Source organism: Oncorhynchus mykiss, chromosome 21 (assembly GCF_057628025.1).
Source record: "Oncorhynchus mykiss isolate SJ-2025 chromosome 21, ASM5762802v1, whole genome shotgun sequence".
Taxonomy (NCBI): Eukaryota; Metazoa; Chordata; class Actinopteri; order Salmoniformes; family Salmonidae; genus Oncorhynchus; species Oncorhynchus mykiss.
This window is the reverse complement of record NC_143042.1, coordinates 13,116,186-13,134,916: the sequence shown is the minus strand read 5'-3', so window position 1 is coordinate 13,134,916 and position 18,731 is coordinate 13,116,186. Positions and strand designations below refer to the sequence as shown.

Genomic DNA, 18,731 nt, shown 5'->3' with positions numbered 1-18,731 from the left:
AGACTGTGACGGAGATTTGTCTTCCAACAAGACAATGATCCAAAACATAAAGCAAAATCTACAATGGAATGGTTCAAAAATAAACATATCCAGGTGTTAGAATGGCCAAGTCAAAGTCCAGACCTGAATCCAATCGAGAATCTGTGGAAAGAACTGAAAACTGCTGTTCACAAATGCTCTCCATCCAACCTCACTGAGCTCGAGCTGTTTTGCAAAGAGGAATGGGAAAAAATTTCAGTCTCTCGATGTGCAAAACTGATAGAGACATACCCCAAGCGACTTAAGGCTGTAATTGCATCAAAAGGTGGCGCTACAAAGTATTAACTTAAGGGGGCTGAATAATTTTGCACGCCCAATTTTTCAGTTTTTGATTTGTTAAAAAAGCTTGAAATATCCAATAAATGTCGTTCCACTTCATGATTGTGTCCCACTTGTTGTTGATTCTTCACAAAAAAATACAGTTTTATATCTTTATGTTTGAAGCCTGAAATGTGGCAAAAGGTCGCAAAGTTCAAGGGGGCCGAATACTTTCGCAAGGCACTGTATTTATGTACCCTAAGACCAATGGAACCATGTCAGATTCAGAGGCTATGTTGTTTTGAGGAACTCCCTGAACCATCCAAAGTGTTCTCAGTGTCTGAAGCTGAACTTCTCACAGGAGAACCCAACACATCTCCAAGATGGATTCCTTTTCATGTTTCTGGGCAGGCTTCATGTGTCCACTCTTTCCTCAGCGGGAGAGACTCACTTCAAAGGTGTGGCCAGTAAAATCAGGGCATCTTCGTGCTCAACCGCAAGGTCTTCTGCTGAATGTTTTACGGTCAGTGGAATTCTCCAAAATTTCTGCCCTGGATGTCAGATATTGGAATTGTGTTATGATTTACCTGCAGATACCACTGTCACAGCATGTCTTCTCTCAAATGTCTTACTTATTGCTGAACTCTCTCATGTCAACTCGCATTGATAGACTCTGCCCTCTGTGTTGACCTCCATTACTCAGTGTAGGTAAAGAGCTACCACCTTCACATGATACCTCCAACGACTTCAATGAAGAGAAAAAAATGCCACTGAGGATCCTATCAGAGGGATCAAATTGAGGATCGTATTAGTGGGATCACTAAGTGAGAACTACGTCAAATATCTGGGGCAGGTTTCTTAAACTGTTCTGTCATCAGCCAGCGGTGATTCATCCGGATGCCTCGTTGTGCCCAAAGCAGCTCCGTAGATCTACCAATGCTAAGTAACATTTGGTTTGTTGAAAATGTTATAGGTCACATTAGGAGTGAGGTTGAAATAGCTCTATTTGTGGGATGGGGAAATCTTTCTGTGTGTGTGTGTGGCAGGGGGATATGCAGCCTTAGTCCCTCTTTCCACGCTTTTCAGGGAGTGTTGTGGTGTTTTCTCCCCAGGATTTGGCCCACTGACTACAAGTGGGTCCATATTCACTACCGGGGGAATAAAACGGTGATAGTGTATGAGTGAAATGTATGGATGTTTTTACCAAAGTTCCACATCTCCACAACACTGTCAGATACACAACGTCTGTCTGGGACTTTCTTCTTTTCTCTTTCTTATCCCTCTCGTCCTGTGTGGAATAATGGCCTCCTCCATTCATTCTCTCCCTCCTCTCCAGGAAATCAATAGCGATGATAACAAGCCCGAAGAGAGGTCCTCAGTCAAAACAGCCCATTGAGCCTAAATGTCACCGTTTGGAGTCTAAGATTGATTTATTCTGGCAAAATACTGGTTGCTATCTTGGAATTGCCTCCTTTCCTCATTCCCTCTCTCATTTCTTTCATTATCGTCATGATTCAGGAGAGTGTGCTTTTACTTCTCTGTATTTTCAAAGTCTTGTCCAAAGTTCAAGTAAGCAAACATTTGACTTCCTTAATCTCGGCCTGCAAGGGGCTTTAAACGGGTAACCCTAATGGGCGTCCTGATTTAAGCCACCACAGCGCAGCTACTTTAGACTCATGACGACACTCGCTGATGGCTTGGTTAATTACGCTGAATTGTGTGTTTAGCAAACTTAATCTGTCTGGGAAATATTTAAACACACTCAATCACAGTGATAATGCCTCTTCCACTTCAGACTGTCCAATCAGCAAAGAGCTCAGGGGCCAACTCTTGGATGGATCGACATAGCTAATCAGAACTTGCTGTAGGTGACGGTGAAACAATGCTTTTAACCTCTGACACAGCTATGGGTTTTCAAACGGTGTGATGGTGTGTTGCCAATTTCATATGCAACTCACTGCACAAAATAAACCTCCATAACTTAATCTCACTCTGCCTCTGTTAGAGCCTGCTAGGCTAATTGAGTCCGTAGTGGTTTTAAGAGGTAGTCCTTTAAGTGTTTTTTCACACATGAATATAATGTTCTATGTTTAATATGCTTTCTTGGGCTCCTTTGGGATACAGCTCCATATCCATTCTCTCAGAATGAAGGTTGAATCTACTTTTGTGTTTTTAGGAACACATTATACATTTGGGCGCTGTTAGTCACATGAGTATGTGGGAGAGTAAACCCATCTCCAGGCAGGGCCAGATTAATATTCTGTAGGGGTTTACCGGGCCTGAAACTCCTGGGCCCAGGCCCGTGGGGGGGCCAAGAGGCAGCAAATTATTATTTATTTTTTAAATATATATATTATTCACAAAAAATATACTACCATTCAAAAGTTTGGGGTCACTTAGAAATGTCCTTGTTTTTGAAAGATGTTTTTTTGTCCATTAAAATCAATTTGATCAGAAATACAGTGTAGACATTGTTCATGTTGTAAATGACTATTGTAGCTGGAAACGGCTGATTTTTTAATGGAATATCTACATAGGCGTACAGAGGCACATTACCAGCAACCATCACTCCTGTGTTCCAATGGCACGTTGTGTTAGCTAATCCAAGTTTATTATTTTAAAAGGCTAATTCATCATTAGAAAACCCTTTTGCAATTATGTTAGCACAGCTGAAAACTGTTGTTCTGATTAAAGCAATAAAACTGGCCTTCTTTAGACTAGTTGAGTATCTGGAGCATCAGCATTTGTGGGTTTGATTACAGGCTCAAAATGGCCAGAAACAAAGAACTTTCTTCTGAAACTCATCAGTCTATTCTTGTTCTGAGACATGAAGGCTATTCCATGCGAGAAATTGCCAAGTAACTGAACATCTCGTATAACGCTGTGTACTGCTCCCTTCACAGAACAGTGCAAATTGGCCCTAACCAGAATAGAAAGAGGCATGGGAGGCCCCGGTGCACAACTGAGCAAGAGGACAGGTACATTAGAGTGTCTAGTTTGAGAAACAGACGCCTCACAAGTCCTCAACTGGCAGCTTCATTAAATAGTACCCGCAAAACACCAGTCTCAACGTCAACAGTGAAGAGTCAACTCCGGGAAGCTGGCCTTCTAGGCAGAATTGCAAAGAAAAAGCCAGACTGACCAATACAAATAAAATATTAAGATGGGCAAAAGGACACAGACACTGGACAGAGGAACTCTGCCTAGAAGGCCAGCATACCGGAGTCACCTCTTCACTGTTGACGTTGAGACTGGTGTTTTGTGCACATTTGGGCGGAGGTTTCTGGGAGCGAGATTAGTGGGAGAGCAACATTATGTTGGAAGGTAGCCTAGTGGTTAAGAGCGTTGGGCCAGTAACTGAAAGGTTGCTGGTTTGAATCTCTTTGCCGACTAGGGGAAAAATCTATATCTTTGCCCTTGAGCAAGGCACTTACTGTAACTCTATTTGACAATAGTCAAAAAAAAATTCCTCTTCGTTTCTCCTTTCCTTTATCTCCAGAGAAGAGATGAGGAGAGAAAGCTTCTTTAGGTTATCCAGGTGATGTCACAATGACAGCCACCATTTCAGTGATAATGCCAGAGAAGCCCGTGTTTGGAGGGTGCCGTGCCAATACATCCTCTATAAACCGGCTTCGAGGGTATTATCACTTTTATACAACAGGTTAGCAAAATATAAAAATATGATTTACATATTTTAATAAAAAAAGTTATTTTTTTGAATTTATTTATACTATTTCATCCTTCCCCAAGATATAGTCCCGACACAAATCTAGGGTTGATACCCAAGCCGGCTGGTCGTTCGTTCTATCAGTTTGGTTGCCAGAGACGAGACCCAGTCGTTCAGTCTTTTTGTTCTGTTTCTATGGATGCAACCCAGTCATTTTTTTCAAATGTTCCATTGCCACACTGGCTGACAAAATTCTTATCTCTTGCTTGCTAGCTAGCCAACTACGGCTAACTTACAGTCACGGCAAACATTGCAGCCAGAATAACAACAAATTAGCTGCGTTTGCATTTATTTAAGCTGTTTTCTAGTGACATTTACTTGGATACATCCAAAACAATGAGCTAATAAGTCACGATTTCAGCTGGCATAGAAAATGTGCTCTCTCATCAGGACACTGTTGTTCAGAGGAGCTAGCCAACAGCACAGCTAATAGCAATTACTTCAAGTGGAACCTGGAAAGGCTGCACTTCATTTAGTTTTACCTGTTTTCTATTGATATTTCTGTGTATATATCCATACAATTATGCTGATTCATGATTTCGACTGGCTGAGAAAATCTGCCTGTCTGTCTGTCTCATCCCGCCTCCCGACACGTTTATTACTATGCGACAGCTGGAGATTAAATTTGAATATTGAAACAATGTTGCAAATGTTTGAGAGACAGACAGTAAAGTTTATACAAATCTCTGTGGTGAAAACAAAATGTTAGTCTAAGAGAAATGTGTGATAATGTCTAGATGCTTTTTATAGTGGAGATCAAGTTCATAAATTGTCTGGCTGGGCTGATGAGACAGCGGATTGTGCAGTCAGATGGAACAGGGTAAATAGACATTTTAATGTCATAGATTTAGCCGGTGGTAACTTGTGGAATAGACACCGGATGGAATGCGGTTTTAACCAATCAGCATTCAGAATTAGACCAAGCCATTGTAAAACTTCCGATAACCACCATCCATCCATATATGAGTGTCAAAGGCCAGTGAAAAACCAGCACCACACCATCACACAATGTCCCAACTCCAATGAAGTCTTGTTCACAGTGGAATAGGAGGAGTAGGTCTGCTGATTGTGAGTTGAATGACTAGGTCCCTGCAGACTCTACAGACTGGGGGCTGCATCATTGCTCTGGTCTAGCTCCTGCTTCACAGAGGAAGAGGGAGAGAGATTTCTCAGCCCACGGACAGCAGAGCAGCCTGAAGCCAAAACACCCAGATGCTTATTTAATTCCGCGCTGGCTCACAGTGGGCTGTAAATTGAACATGGGAGCATAATTCTGGGTGTCTGTTTGTTGTGTTTAAACACTGGCGAGCCGTCTGCCGGCGTCGCTTCATCAGCCGCCCCCCCGACTTCTGGGCGGATCTCCACCCCTCCCCGCTGCAGAGGTGTGTGGAGCAGGAGAGGAACCGAAACCAGCCCAGAACACCTGCTAAGGAGAAAGAGAGTGTAAACTGAAAAGAAGATTGCATCTTTTTCTGTTATTGAAATGATTCAGGAACTGAAATGTCTCAGCTCTAAAGTAACAGTGTTCATTTTGCACCGCTCTCTGAGTCAAAAGGTATGATAAACAGAAGTGAGGCCTGTGCTCACAGTGAGGGGTTTTGTAGCCAGCCATTGTATCAGGGCACTCGGCCTCCCCTCCACACAAAGACACAACGGTGCCATCCCTTTTCCTCTCCGATGAGTCACAATAGCGGTGGTCACGATGATGTCGGACATGGCACAGTTACCAACCCAGTGGGTGCCAGATGTGAAGGAAACCATCGTCGGCTTGTAAGAGCTTGTCTTGGTTATTCATTTAAACAGGCCTTTGCATGTTCGGTGGAACCACTAATAATGAGTCAATGTTCACAATGCAGAGTTGTTCGAGGCATCTGTCCTTCTTTCTTGGAATTGCCCCCAGAGAGTTGTATGGCATTGAATCTCGTCTGGAGGTTAGTTAACACTGTGTCCAAGGAGGGGCCAGAAGTATACAGAATGGTGTCGTCTGCGTAGAGGTGGATCAGAGAATCGCCAGCAGCAAGAGCAATATCATTGATGTATACAGAAAAGAGAGTCGGCCCGAGAATTGAACCCTGTGGCACACCCATAGAGACTGTCAGAGGTCCGGACAACAGGCCCTCCGATTTGACACACTGAACTCTATCAGAGAAGTAGTTGGTAAACCAGGCGAGGCAATCATTTGAGAATCCAAGGCTGTCGAGTCTGCCAATAAGAATGTTGTGATTGACAGAGTCGAAAGCCTTGGCCAGGTCAATGAATACGACCTGGCCAAGGCAATGGCAAACATAAGGTGGCAGATTTAAAATAGCAATAAGGCACCTTGGGGGTTTGTGGTATGTGGCCAATATACCACGGCTAAGGGCTGTATCCAGGCACTCTGCGTTGCGTCGTACATAGGAACAGCCCTTAGCTATGGTATGTTGGCCATATACCACACCCCCTCAGGCCTTATTGCTTAAATATACTCTGTTACATCCTGTATCGGTAATGTTTTTTATTTTCTACCTAGTTTATCACACTCTGCTCCTCGTTGATGTCACTCGCCCCGTTCACTCTGTATTAGGTGAGTGTTGAATGTCTATTAGCATTGCATGGAGAATAGGTTTGCAGTAGAGTTGCTAAGAAACCGCAGAGCTTCCCCAGAATGTGCTGTTATTTCTGATAACCACGTCACGGCTTTCACACCTCTGAGAATAAGTACAGCAGCCTAGACTTTAAAGACAAGGAGACTAAAGGAAGACAGAGTAGTTCTCCCAAGGATGGAAGATCATTCTGTCTCCAGTAGATTTGAGAATTTTGAAAGATGAGCATGCATCGTTGAGCTCTATCAGCTTTTGGGGTTGTTTTTTATTAAACCTCGCACAACAACACAGGCATAGGCAGATAAGCCATTTTTAGAATGTGTTCTAAAAATGTGTTGGGAGCTAGCATAACCCTCTTGTCACCCTCCACTCACTGAAGATTGAGATGTAGCACATTGAAATGTCAGCTCCTCTTAGTGTCGTCAGTTTCGCTGAGGGCTGCGGTATGATTACCATAAGGCTGGCGTTACCTCATCACACTCGCCCCTGTGTATCTGCCTCTCTCCTCAGAGATACGGGGCAGAGGGACACAGCACACACAGAGCACCACAGAATGTAGAGGAGAGTAGATCCGAGTCAGCCCGACTGCAATGGCTGACAGTCTGACACAATAATCAAGGCTGAAGACAGTGGGCAGCCTGTGGAATTGGAATGGGTTGAAACCATTAAGAGTGAGGTTCCATTATACATGGTTTGGCAGCCATCTTGGATAAATATACACAATGAATTGTGTTGAATGGCAGTAACAAAGTTTAGAGTGAGTTTTATGAGTTATACCATACCAAAGATTCAGCACTGTTTACAAGGGTGGGCCTCTAAGTACTCTGTCACAGGGGCTTGGAAGCTTAGTCAGGCTCTTAACAAGCTGTAAAGGGCTTCTCACAGAGTAAAAGCAAAGATAAGCACGAAAAAAAACTCATGTCCTGCCGCAGTGGTGCTGGAAGTGGGTGACAGCTTGACACCACTGTGTCCCGTTACTCTGTCAGATGGGCCCACTCTGAACCCTGACCTCAATCTCCATTTTGTTTACCCCAGCTGACTAACCATGTACTATTTGGCTGTGAGTACCCTCTGTCTCTCCTTTAACCCCACAGAACATAGTGGGCGTTTTCATCCTGATCCAGCCAGTACTCCCCCACCACCGCTTTTAATCTGCATTTAAAGATGAAAAGAGAATGCAGGCATCTGTTGGGGCACCCACTCTGGGTAATAACAGGACGACTGAGGGAGCACATGAAAGTCTAGGCCTGGTGCACAAAGAGGCCAGGGTAGAGGGGAGAGAGTCATTGACCACCCCAGGCCCCCAGAGCAGAGGCTTTTACAGGGACAAGGCCAGCTTTGATCATCCAGTGGTAAGAGGCACCGTGGATAAGTGTGTGAGAGAGAGAGAGAGAGAGAGAGAGAGAGAGAGAGAGAGAGAGAGAGAGAGAGAGAGAGAGAGAGAGAGAGAGAGAGAGAGAGAGAGAGAGAGAGAGAGAGAGAGAGAGAGAGAGAGAGAGAGAGAGGCAAAGGGGGAGAGAGGCAAAGGGAGAGAGAGGCAAAGAGAGAGAGAGAGAGAGAGAGAGAGAGAGAGAGGGTCAGTGATCCGAGGGTCTTTGTAAAGTCACAGTAATGCGCCGGCATCCATTTTGTGACCTCGGTACATTGTGAATTGGCCTCTGATGAAAGACAGTGCCAGGAAAGTGCACTTTGATAACTATCCCAATGCTGTTACCATGTAACATAATCACAGCGGCTATTACAGTCAAAATGGAGACCTGTAGACTGAAATGGAGGGACATGGAAGTAAATGGCTCTAGAGAATCAGCAGAGAGAGAAGATGGAGCTGCAACAAAAGACTGGATCTGTGTGTATTCTCATGTGGCCACCATCTCAGCATGCTATGCATCTGCTATTAATACAGTGTTGTTGTAGCCAGGTTGCGTCACCCTGTTACTCCGACATGTAAGGGCTTGCATAATTGGTTATGGTTCAAGCTGTAGATTTCCTCAATAACTCAGGCTTGTGTTGGTACTGCATTGAATGGTGTTCATCTCAAAACGAATGTAGGTCAAATAGCACTAAAAACAAGACCCATGAGACGTCTCCCCTCTGCACGTAGGTTCCACTGTCTCCTTCTGTTCTCTTCTATTACAGGGAAAAGGTTCACTCGGGTAGTCATCCAGATATGCAAATCATCCATGGATGACAGATCCTGATGCGACACACCTGTCATCGTGATGCATGATTTAACCGTTACAACGGTCTCTCTTTTCTAGTCAGGGGTCAGATACTAAACTACCACACACTCTGCATTCCCCAGGTGCCATTGGCTCCACCCCAACTGTCGCCATGGAGACCCCTTATGTCCCCGTTTTAATCGCCTGTCCTTGACACATATGGAACTACATACACAAAGCCTACACACAGTATGTACACACAGCTTCAGGTTTGTTCCCGTGATGCACACAGGCAGCTGTTCTGCCACTGCCCTGTGGAGGGGAGCGCAGTGGATCCTCCAGTGGACCACTCACATGCAGTTCACAGTGCACACTCCCAGGAGGTTTAATGAGTGGGGGAGGGCCGGCACACAGCAGCAGACTCTCCTCACTGTCCGTCTCAGCTGTTCATTATGGACCTGCTGCTCTGCTCCCCCACTGCCAAAACTCAGGATAGAGTTAATTCCGTCCTCCTAGATGATTTCCCATCGGTTTAGTTTGGCTGAGAGAGCAGGCAAACACACACACATGTGAACCCAGGCGCAAACACACACAGATGCGCGCACACACACGCATGCACGCACACACACAGACACACACGCACGCACACACACACACCCTGTGCGTACTGTGGTTAGTTAGTCACGTGCAGAAGGTTTGTTGTAAAATGCTTTGGGATTACAGCTCCATGGTAAACAGGTTATTCTAGAGAGCAACATTGGTCTGTTTCTCCTGTATTCCTGACCACATCTGTGTGTCTATGTTCCTGCCTTCGAATGAAAACGCCACCAGAGAAATCAGCCCAATCGAAGACCCATCCTTCCAAAACCCGATTGGGTCAGAGAGTGCCTGTCTTGAACTATAAAACAACCCATTCTCCTCCGGAAAGATCTATGCAGACCAATACAAGTTAACTTACCCCTCAAACACACGTGTACTCTTTTCCAATGCCCAGACACGACGGTCCATGGATTTGTTCTGAGAGGCCTCAATGATTTTCCACCGGTTGTCCAATGTGATCTCCAACAAATTGAACGTGGAAAGCATTTGACACATTAGGCATTAGGTGTTATCGTTGAATAACATTATGGTTAATACCCGCTCAGAGTTCTTTCACTAGTGTACCGTCACATGGATACAAAATTTACTGTGAAATTGGACTACCGAGCCAAGACCTTTTCTCTCCACACCCATGGATAATGACCAGCAAAGATAACTTGGGGGAGAATAATTGTTAAAGGAGCCTTACTCATAATAGCACATAATTTACATAGTTTCCATAAAAGGGACATGATTATGAGAGAGAGAGTTGTTCATCTCTGTCTCAGACTTCAAGCCCAGGCATTTCAAAGTTGTGTTTCACAACTAATGTTAGAGCAGGCCGAGGAAGTTTTGTGTGAAGCAATGCAGTCACGACTGAGGGAATATTCCCCCCCCCCTTCTTTCTCCCTGCTTTGTCTTCCCCCTCTCTCTCAGTGGCATCCATCTCTCTTAGAGATCCACCATGCTCTCCTGCCCAAGGGGGCAACCTGGATACTGTAAGAAAGCCTCTGGCCTGTGAGAGAATAACAATCACTTTACCTTGGATAACCCCGAGCGCATTGGCCACTGTAGTGGGGGGAGAGGAAGAAATAGGAATCAGCCATCCTTGGAGGAGCCCACGCTCAAATGGCCCTCTGTCAGCCAGGCGTACTGCGCTCTCTCTCTCTCTCTCTCTCTCTGTCTCTCTCTCTCTCTCTCTCTCTCTCTCTCTCTCTCTCTCTCTCTCTCTCTCTCTCTCTCTCTCACTCACTCACTCACTCACTCACTCACTCCTATGGCACTCGTATATCAGACACGACACCTGTCAACCTCCATCATGGTCATCGGTGCCCTAACAGGCCCTATCTCTGGACGGGGCTGATTAAGCTGGACCTAGAGACCTGCGATGACAAAATGTGCGCCGGACCGAGCCATCCCACGGTGTATGAGCAGGTGACTGCCAGACCATGGGAAACAGGAGGGCTGTATTGTTAAATGACTGTGTCCCATCGAGCCCTGGCTTGGACCACTGGAGGATGAATAAGGAAATAACAGCCAGTCGTGCTGCCCAGGAACAATTTCCCCTCCACTGCCAGCTGGTGGACCCCATCCATCCCCACCTACCCTCCCCTTGCTCTCTGCTTATCCTGGTCCACAGGCAGGTTAGAGATGGAGCTCTCTGTGACAGACAGTTACTGTATGAACCTAGTGAAGGAAGCTGGAGGGGAGGCAGAGAAGAAGAACTTTCACCAGCCAGTGCAATTCCAACAGTTTTTTTGTCTTTGTTTGCTATGTTAACTCAGATGTGGAGGTGTATTTCACCCTCAATGGAAAATGACTAACCTCTCTACCCTCATCTTATTAAAACACTTACAATCAACCATTTTCACAGACCAATTCAAAAAGCTACAGGCCTTTGTATTTGGGATAACGACTGCACTCACAGGGGATCTTTTGATCAGGGCGTTGTTGCGTTTGCAGCGGGTATCTGAGGGCTGCGTCCCCACTAAACGCTCTGTCTCCAAAGTTTTTGTCGTTGTCAGAGAGAGTGAGTCACCCCCAAAGTACCTTGAGACAGGGATTAAACACGGCAGCTCGTCTTCATCACAGTAATCTTGTTTGCTCAGAGGGCAGTGTCTATAGAGGACGGAGCACAGCCACACTCACTGTCACAGGGATAAGGGTCTACCTTAGGGACGATGTGATCGCTAGCTACCTTCTTGTTCTTTAAAGGAGACGAGGCTGAACAGCGTTGGAGCTGTGTTTGTGGTTGTGTGTACACATAAAGAGCTTCGGTATGTGGTGTCGCTGCGGCTCAAGGACGACTATAATATTTACAATCACTCAAATGGACCTATAATACTATTCAGTACAAATGGCCGCATTGTAGAGTGCTGGTCACAATATTGTAAAGGACAAAGGAAAACAAGGTCTTAAATATTCAGATATTGTGAATTCACTGTTGATGGCAGCTGTTCGAATAGTTTCCATGTGCTTTGACATAGAACATGGCTGAAAAATACATGTTGCTCAGCACATGTCTGCAGGACATGAGCCAAAAAAACCTAAACAGTTCATTTTTTTGTGTAGAAAAATGTCTTCCAGAGTTCAGGGAGTTTACAATTTAAATTGATCGCCTGGGTTTGTACTGTAATTACTCTCACCGCGAGCCGCCATCAGCCAGCAGAAGAAGCGGATTGCAAATGTGTCACAACGGGATAGCTAATCCACAGAAGTAGCCTGTTAACACGGGGTGGCATGTCTCCACCCAAGACTTATGGTTCAAGCTTTGTGGGCATGCCGAGGGAGGTTGGTGGGAATAAGAGTCAGTCTGGGAGAACTGAGAGAATTGTCAAAAAAATTATGAAAAAATACTATTCGGAGAGACAAGACTCAAAACAATAACAAAAGCCTTCTCGCTGGCTTTCATTTGTCACCTGTTCCTCCGTCGTCGCTGCATCTCCTTAAGCCTCGTAGCACTCTTATTCCCGTCTTGATATTTCAGCGGAGCACGTGTCCACAATCAGACAGAGTACAAGCGGGGAACGAAAGAACATTATCAGCACCGTACATTGCTTGTGGCTGACAGCCCTTACAAACAGCCACCGCAAGGCAGACAGACAGGCAGTCTAGTCTCTCTCTCCTGAAATAGTTAAGGAAAAGTATGGAGGAGTGACAACGTGCTCGGGCTTTATGAGTGAGTGTAAGGTTGAAATGAGAGAAAGCAGATGGAAATCAGTATGCTGGAGAAAGTGTTGTTCCGCCTTCGTTCTTCAACGTATGGAAGGTTTCAGAGCTTCAGTAGAAGATATTAGATGAATGCACTAACTGTAAGTCGCTCTGGATAAGAGAGTCTGCTAAGTGACACCATTTTTTAATGCAAATGTAGGGTATGAGGGGGTGAGATTGTTCTTATCTTTTTCCTAGCTGGCTAACTATATGTCCTATGTGCCTACCTCTCTGTCAACTAACAGACCCAGGGTAATATGCTTGTGGTGTTACACACAAAGCCCGCCAAAACAGACAACTTAACAACTGCCTTATAGCATTAGCTGTGGGAAGTCAGAGGTCCTCAATATTAATACAGCCGTAGATCCGCGCATCACAATAGAGTTGGTTTTATAGTGTCGACCAGTGAAGGTGCATCACTTATCAGTGGTAGTGTGGTAGAGTGGACTTGCTGGGGGCAGATGATGAGCCTGGTCGAGCTCCAGCCGTACAGGGACCGCCTTCTGTGTAGCCTAGAGGCATGCTGGGTAACAGTTTCTAATCATCTCCACGGCGCTCCCCGCCACCGTAGAGTGACCACAGAGGGGGTTGGAGGATGGGCCTGGAGGTGCCTGACTCAGTTACTCCAGCTCAACCTGACTCAGTTATACCAGCTCTGTCAGGAGGAATGGGCCAAAATGCACTTATTGTGTGAAGCTTGTGGAACGCTACCCAAAACATTTGACCCAAGTTAAACAATTCTACCAAATAAGAATTGAGTGTATGTAAACTTCTGACCCACTGGGAATGTGATGAAAGAAATAAAAGCTTAAATAAATTATTCTCTCGACTATTATTCTGACATTTCACATTCTTAAAATCAATTGGTGATCCTAACTGACTTAAGACAGGGAATTTTTACTCTGATTACATGTCAGGAATTGTGAAAAACTTAGTTTAAATGTATTTTGCTAAGATATATGTAAACTTCCGACTTCAACTGTAATTATACAGTAAATACTTAAGTACCTTCTCCGATCTACAGTACAGTACAGAGCCCGCTACAGGTATCACTCTATAGAAATCCATTTCCCCAAGTGTTCTAGTGATTGGACGTTCCTGCTTTCCACAGAACTGCCTGGTTTCACAGAATGTGCTCCAACATGTTTGAGTGATGAGACTTCTCTAGCTGTCAAGAAGGATGTTTCTTACACTCCAGGCTTTCTGTCAACACCAATCATCTCAGTGGGTAGACTCTGAGGCAGAGAACACCAGTATCCTGTCCTTCTTTAAGGGGAAAGAGGACATGGGCTACTATGTTTATATGCCTGTTTTGTTGAGGCGTTGTATGGTGTCCCAACGCATGATGAAAATACATACTAAAAGCTAGATTCATATTCGTAAAAGACAATGGCTTGGCTATTTTCAGAATCTAAATGATTAAAACTGTGCGAAAATATGTTGGTTCTTCCCTCTATCAGGAATCAAGGTAAGACCCAAGTGCAGACTGTGTTAAGCAGCAATGTTTATTGTAACCACAGGGGCAGGAAAACGACAGGTCAAGGCTGGCAGGGGTTGATAATCCAGAGCAGAGGCCAAGGTGCAGGATGGCAGGCAGGCTCAGGGTCAGGTCAGGCAGAGGTCGGCAATCCAGAGGTGGAGCAAAGGCACAGAACAGCAGGCAGGCTCAGCGTCTGGCAGTGGTCAGGCGAGAGGGTACAGGGTCAGGACAGGCAAAGGTCAAAAACCAGGAGGACAAGAAAAAGAGAGACTAGGGGAAACCAGAAGCTGAGACAAAATGCTGGTAGGCTTGAACAAACAAGCCAAACTGGCAACAGACAGAAAACACAGGTATAAGTACACAGGGAATAATGGGGAACATGGGTGACACCTGGAGGGGGGTGGAGACAAGTACAATGACAGGTGAAACAGATCAGGGTGTGACACCCTCCTTGTTTTCTCCATCTGATAATGACATTTTCACAAACATCTCATTGTCTTGACCAACGAACATGACTTCTCATGAGATGCTTTGCCATCGTATTCCATGTTGGATCCCCCTTCAGAACTGATGGGATGGTATAAGCCAATGGTCCGGTCATTACACCAGCTGACATATCTGGAGCGTTGGGTTTCTGCCTCAGTGCCTGTCAAGGGGAGCAAGGCTCTGGTGATTGGCACGGCCAAGTCCTCAAGGTCATGTTTGTTTTTACCGCTCACCCCTCACTGTAGATTACTGGGGTAACATATCTCCTGTCACCCATCCACCCACCCCCCCCCCCCCCCCCCCAGCACTGGTCCTTAACCAGTACACACATCTACAGATGGTTTCCACCACTTGTCTCCTTCATGTTGTAACCCAAGCCAGGGAAATATACCGGAACACAAACATTGTATGTATGTTTTGTCTCCCGTCGGAATACTAAGAGATGGAAATGTAATTTCTCCCTTTGGCATCGCACTGAGCTGGTCGTGATCGTAGACCATAGCTCTCAGGAACCCGGCCAAGGCTGCATAGGGCCTTATATTCATCACTGTGCAACGAGAAGGATCGCATCATTCACCCGGCTGCTGCCTGAGAGCCATTCAAATCGGCCAGCGTTAAGAGCGAATAAGCGATAAAGGGCTACCTGGTCAGAATACAGAGGAGTTCTAGAGGAGGCATCTGATATGAGGATGATGGAGACGGACTCACGTGTTCAGGCAAGCAGAGAGGTGGAGGGAGAGAGGGAGATGGAGAGTGGTGGATACCCTAAGTGGAAATGCAGGATGGAGGAATAACACGGTGAAGAGAAAGATGACAGGAGGCTGGTGAAAAGCAGGCGCCACGCCGGGAAAATGAAGACTTATGTGAAGCACCACAAAGGGTGATTGGCTGTTGCAGACACTGTAGCTGACCAATTGTAGGAGTCACGAAAGCCAACACTCATTTCGACGAAAGCGGCGGTTTGGATATCATAACGACAATGTCATTGTGTTCCTACGATGACTTATTTTCACACTCATCTAGCCGAGCGTCGGAAGTGGTAGCAGGCCCATTGATTTGCTCGAAACCGTTGTTCTGTGATTACTTGTCACAACCCTACTGTGCTCTGTGTGTACATTGAGTAATATGCACAGGAGAACAGCTGGAAACTTTGGCAGTGCTACACCTAATGTGTGTGGCAAGGTTCAAAGCAATCCCACTGGTTACTTACTGTGGCATAGACACTCAAAGTACACACACACACACACACACACACACACACACACACACACACACACACTGCACCTATCTGGTGTATGTGACAATAAAAATAACATTGGAAAAGTACACACTCTCGCATCCTAAAGAGATGAATGACATGTGATGAGGTGTGTGTATGTGTGCGTGTTTGTGTTTGTGTTAGTAATGTGGTGGAGATTTCATTCATGCACATGTATTATACCAAGCATCAACATATCATTGTCTCCTTCCAAGTTCTTAGCGTGCTGCATGTCATCCTGACTGAGGATGGCTTTGCTGGGGTTAATATCAACTGTTTTTGACAGAGTGGCACCAATTGTTAGGAAAATGGAATTCATGGGTATGTTAACAAGAGCACGTGATTCATTCTATAGCAGGAGCTTACGGCTGAAAAATGTATTTCAAGGCACTGGCTACATGGTCTCTTGATAGCATGTTGTTAATATATAGCTAACAGTATGCTTTAACTTGAAATGAAAACAACTTTGTGACAAAATTAGAAACGTGTAATATCTGCAAATGTAACGGTTTTCTTGAGTCGAAGGAGAGGAGGACCAAAATGCAGCGCGGTTGAAATTCATGTTTGTTTTTAATAAGAAAACTATACTTGAATAAACTACAAAACAAGAAATGTGAAAAACCAAAACAGCCCTATCTGGTGCAAACACAGAGACAGGAACAATCACCCACAAAACCCAACACCAAACAGGCTACCTAAATATGGTTCCTAATCAGAGACAATGACTAACACCTGCCTCTAATTGAGAACCATATCAGGCCAAACATAGAAATAGACAAACTAGACATGTAACATAGAATGCCCACTCAGATCACACCCTGACCAAACAAAACATAGAAACATACAAAGCAAACTATGGTCAGGGTGTGACAGCAAATGTAACTAGCTAGACTATTTTATGATTGGATGGACGCTTCTCTGTCATTGATGCCATGGTTGCCCTTAGTTTGAAGATGTAATCCGGAGACAGGTGTTTTATACAACAGCCTTCTTTCTGTGTGTTCTCTTTTCGTCTCCGTCTGCATATTTATTTGCAATCAAACTCCAGAATTTTCTAATTCATACTCTGATTATTTTTCCATGCCTAAACGAACTAGGCTCGTAATTTAACAATTTCATTCGAATTTGCAGATGGCATACAAGTTTGTAAAGCATTTCTGCCAAAAAACGCATTTTGATTAAAAAAAGTTAAGTTCAAATGGCTTTTAAAATGTATTCTAATGGCTGTCCTGTGAAGTAGTGATGCGCGACATACCCCTAGTTTCCTGAAACGAGGCACAAATTGCCTCTGAATTTTTGTGCCTTTGTGTACCTGCCAGTGCCAGCCGGAGGAAATAGCTTTTAAAGGCCCGGCAAATAGCTCCTCAATAGTAATGGGGGAATGAATAGGGAATCACAAACTCCATCTCCAAATCCCCACGCCGTCAAGATGGTGCAGATAGCTCTCCATCACAGCAGAACCTTGAGACGTATGCTGCAAGGACAGATCTTATTTGCATTTTTTATTTATCCATTTTGAAGTAATATATTCTGTGATTCTGTGAATCTCCATCCAGGTGTTTATTGGATATTGCTTTTGGATACATTTTAAAACCAAAATACAGTCAACCGATCACATTAGTTTCCTTTCAAACATGATTTACAATGAAATGAGACATTGAAGTAGTATTGAAAATCCCCTGCTGTGACCCTAACTAGAGATGGTCCGTACTCCACATCCGCCTCCTCCTCCACGCTGGAGTGCCTTTCACACTGTAGTGGCAGGCAGCATCTGTGGGGAGGAGATCCCCAGCTGGTCCCCGTCCCTGGTCTCCAGCTCATGACTTGGTTCCACCGGCTTCTAAATGAACACAACCAATCGGCTGTGCAAGCTCTCCATCGATAATGGATCCCTGCCACCCCCCACACAGACACACACACACACACACACGCACGCACGCACGCATGCACACACACGCACACACACAAATAAACACAACTGAGCTGATGGAAAAATCCACTGGGTGAAATGACATTGGTTCATTTCACCGTGCCTCGGTTCTGGATGTCGCCATTTGAGCCCATTGCCGTACACATTGATTGGCTGAAAGAATTGAAATGCTATTGGTCTTGTGTGCGCTTGGCTTATAAAGTACTCTTAAAAGAAAATGGCTGCTCTCAAGAACACAAAATGTCAGAAATCGATACACAGAATAGCAAAGTATCTGACTGGGCTTGTTTAAAATCTCTCTTGAAAACAGGAACCGACCTGCAGTAACTAGTCTCAATTCAGTTCTATGAACTTTGCATACTTTTTGTTGTTCCAAATTAACATGCTCTGTCTGTCTCTTCCTCAGCTTTGAACTATCTCGACTGCGTGCAACTCCTGTGTAAAGAAGAAGAAGCAGCATTGGAAGAGCCCCTAGCAGCAGGCACCGTTGAGTTAAAGGTTAGTCTCTGTTCCCTCGTACTCAAAGACAGGCAAACAAAACAGACATCCTGTCTCAGTGGAAATGCCACAGGTCCACAGAGCCACTCTGGCTATTCACTGTCTCAGACCCCAAGGATCTCCAACCCCTATGGGCAAATAACCTCAGTCCCCTGGTTCCTTATCCTTAAATGCCAATGACCACAGGGGGGCAATCCCGAAAAGAAGAAGAATTCCACAGAGATTTGTCTCACAATGTACAATGACTAATGCTAATTAGTATGTATTATTCCGCACATTTTGTGTATACATGCATTAAACAACTCATAGAGGCCACCAAGACACACTTCTAATAGAAAAGACACATCAAACAGTGGTACGCAGCACTGAAAGCCTCATTAGTACTGTAGAGTAAGACATGTGATACTACAGTCTCTGGACACCATAGCTCATTCATGGTCTTTATTTGGACTAATAAAGTATTGATTTGATCTATTAGAGCAGGAAAGGCTCAAACGCACCATATACATTAGGCTATAATGTAAA

At 44.8% G+C, this 18,731-nt stretch overlaps 1 protein-coding gene across 4 annotated transcripts in view; it reads left to right on the top strand.

The window, feature by feature from the left end:
• The window catches only part of LOC110500005 (synaptotagmin-1), a 217,711-nt gene that overhangs the window by 93,641 nt on the left and 105,339 nt on the right, over positions 1-18,731 (top strand). For all 4 annotated transcript variants that reach the window (XM_090213828.1, XM_090213825.1, XM_036957293.2 and 1 more), the window contains exon 3: positions 18,115-18,206. The gene's annotated coding sequence lies outside the window, so the exon portion shown is untranslated. The remainder of the gene's footprint in view (positions 1-18,114; positions 18,207-18,731) is intronic.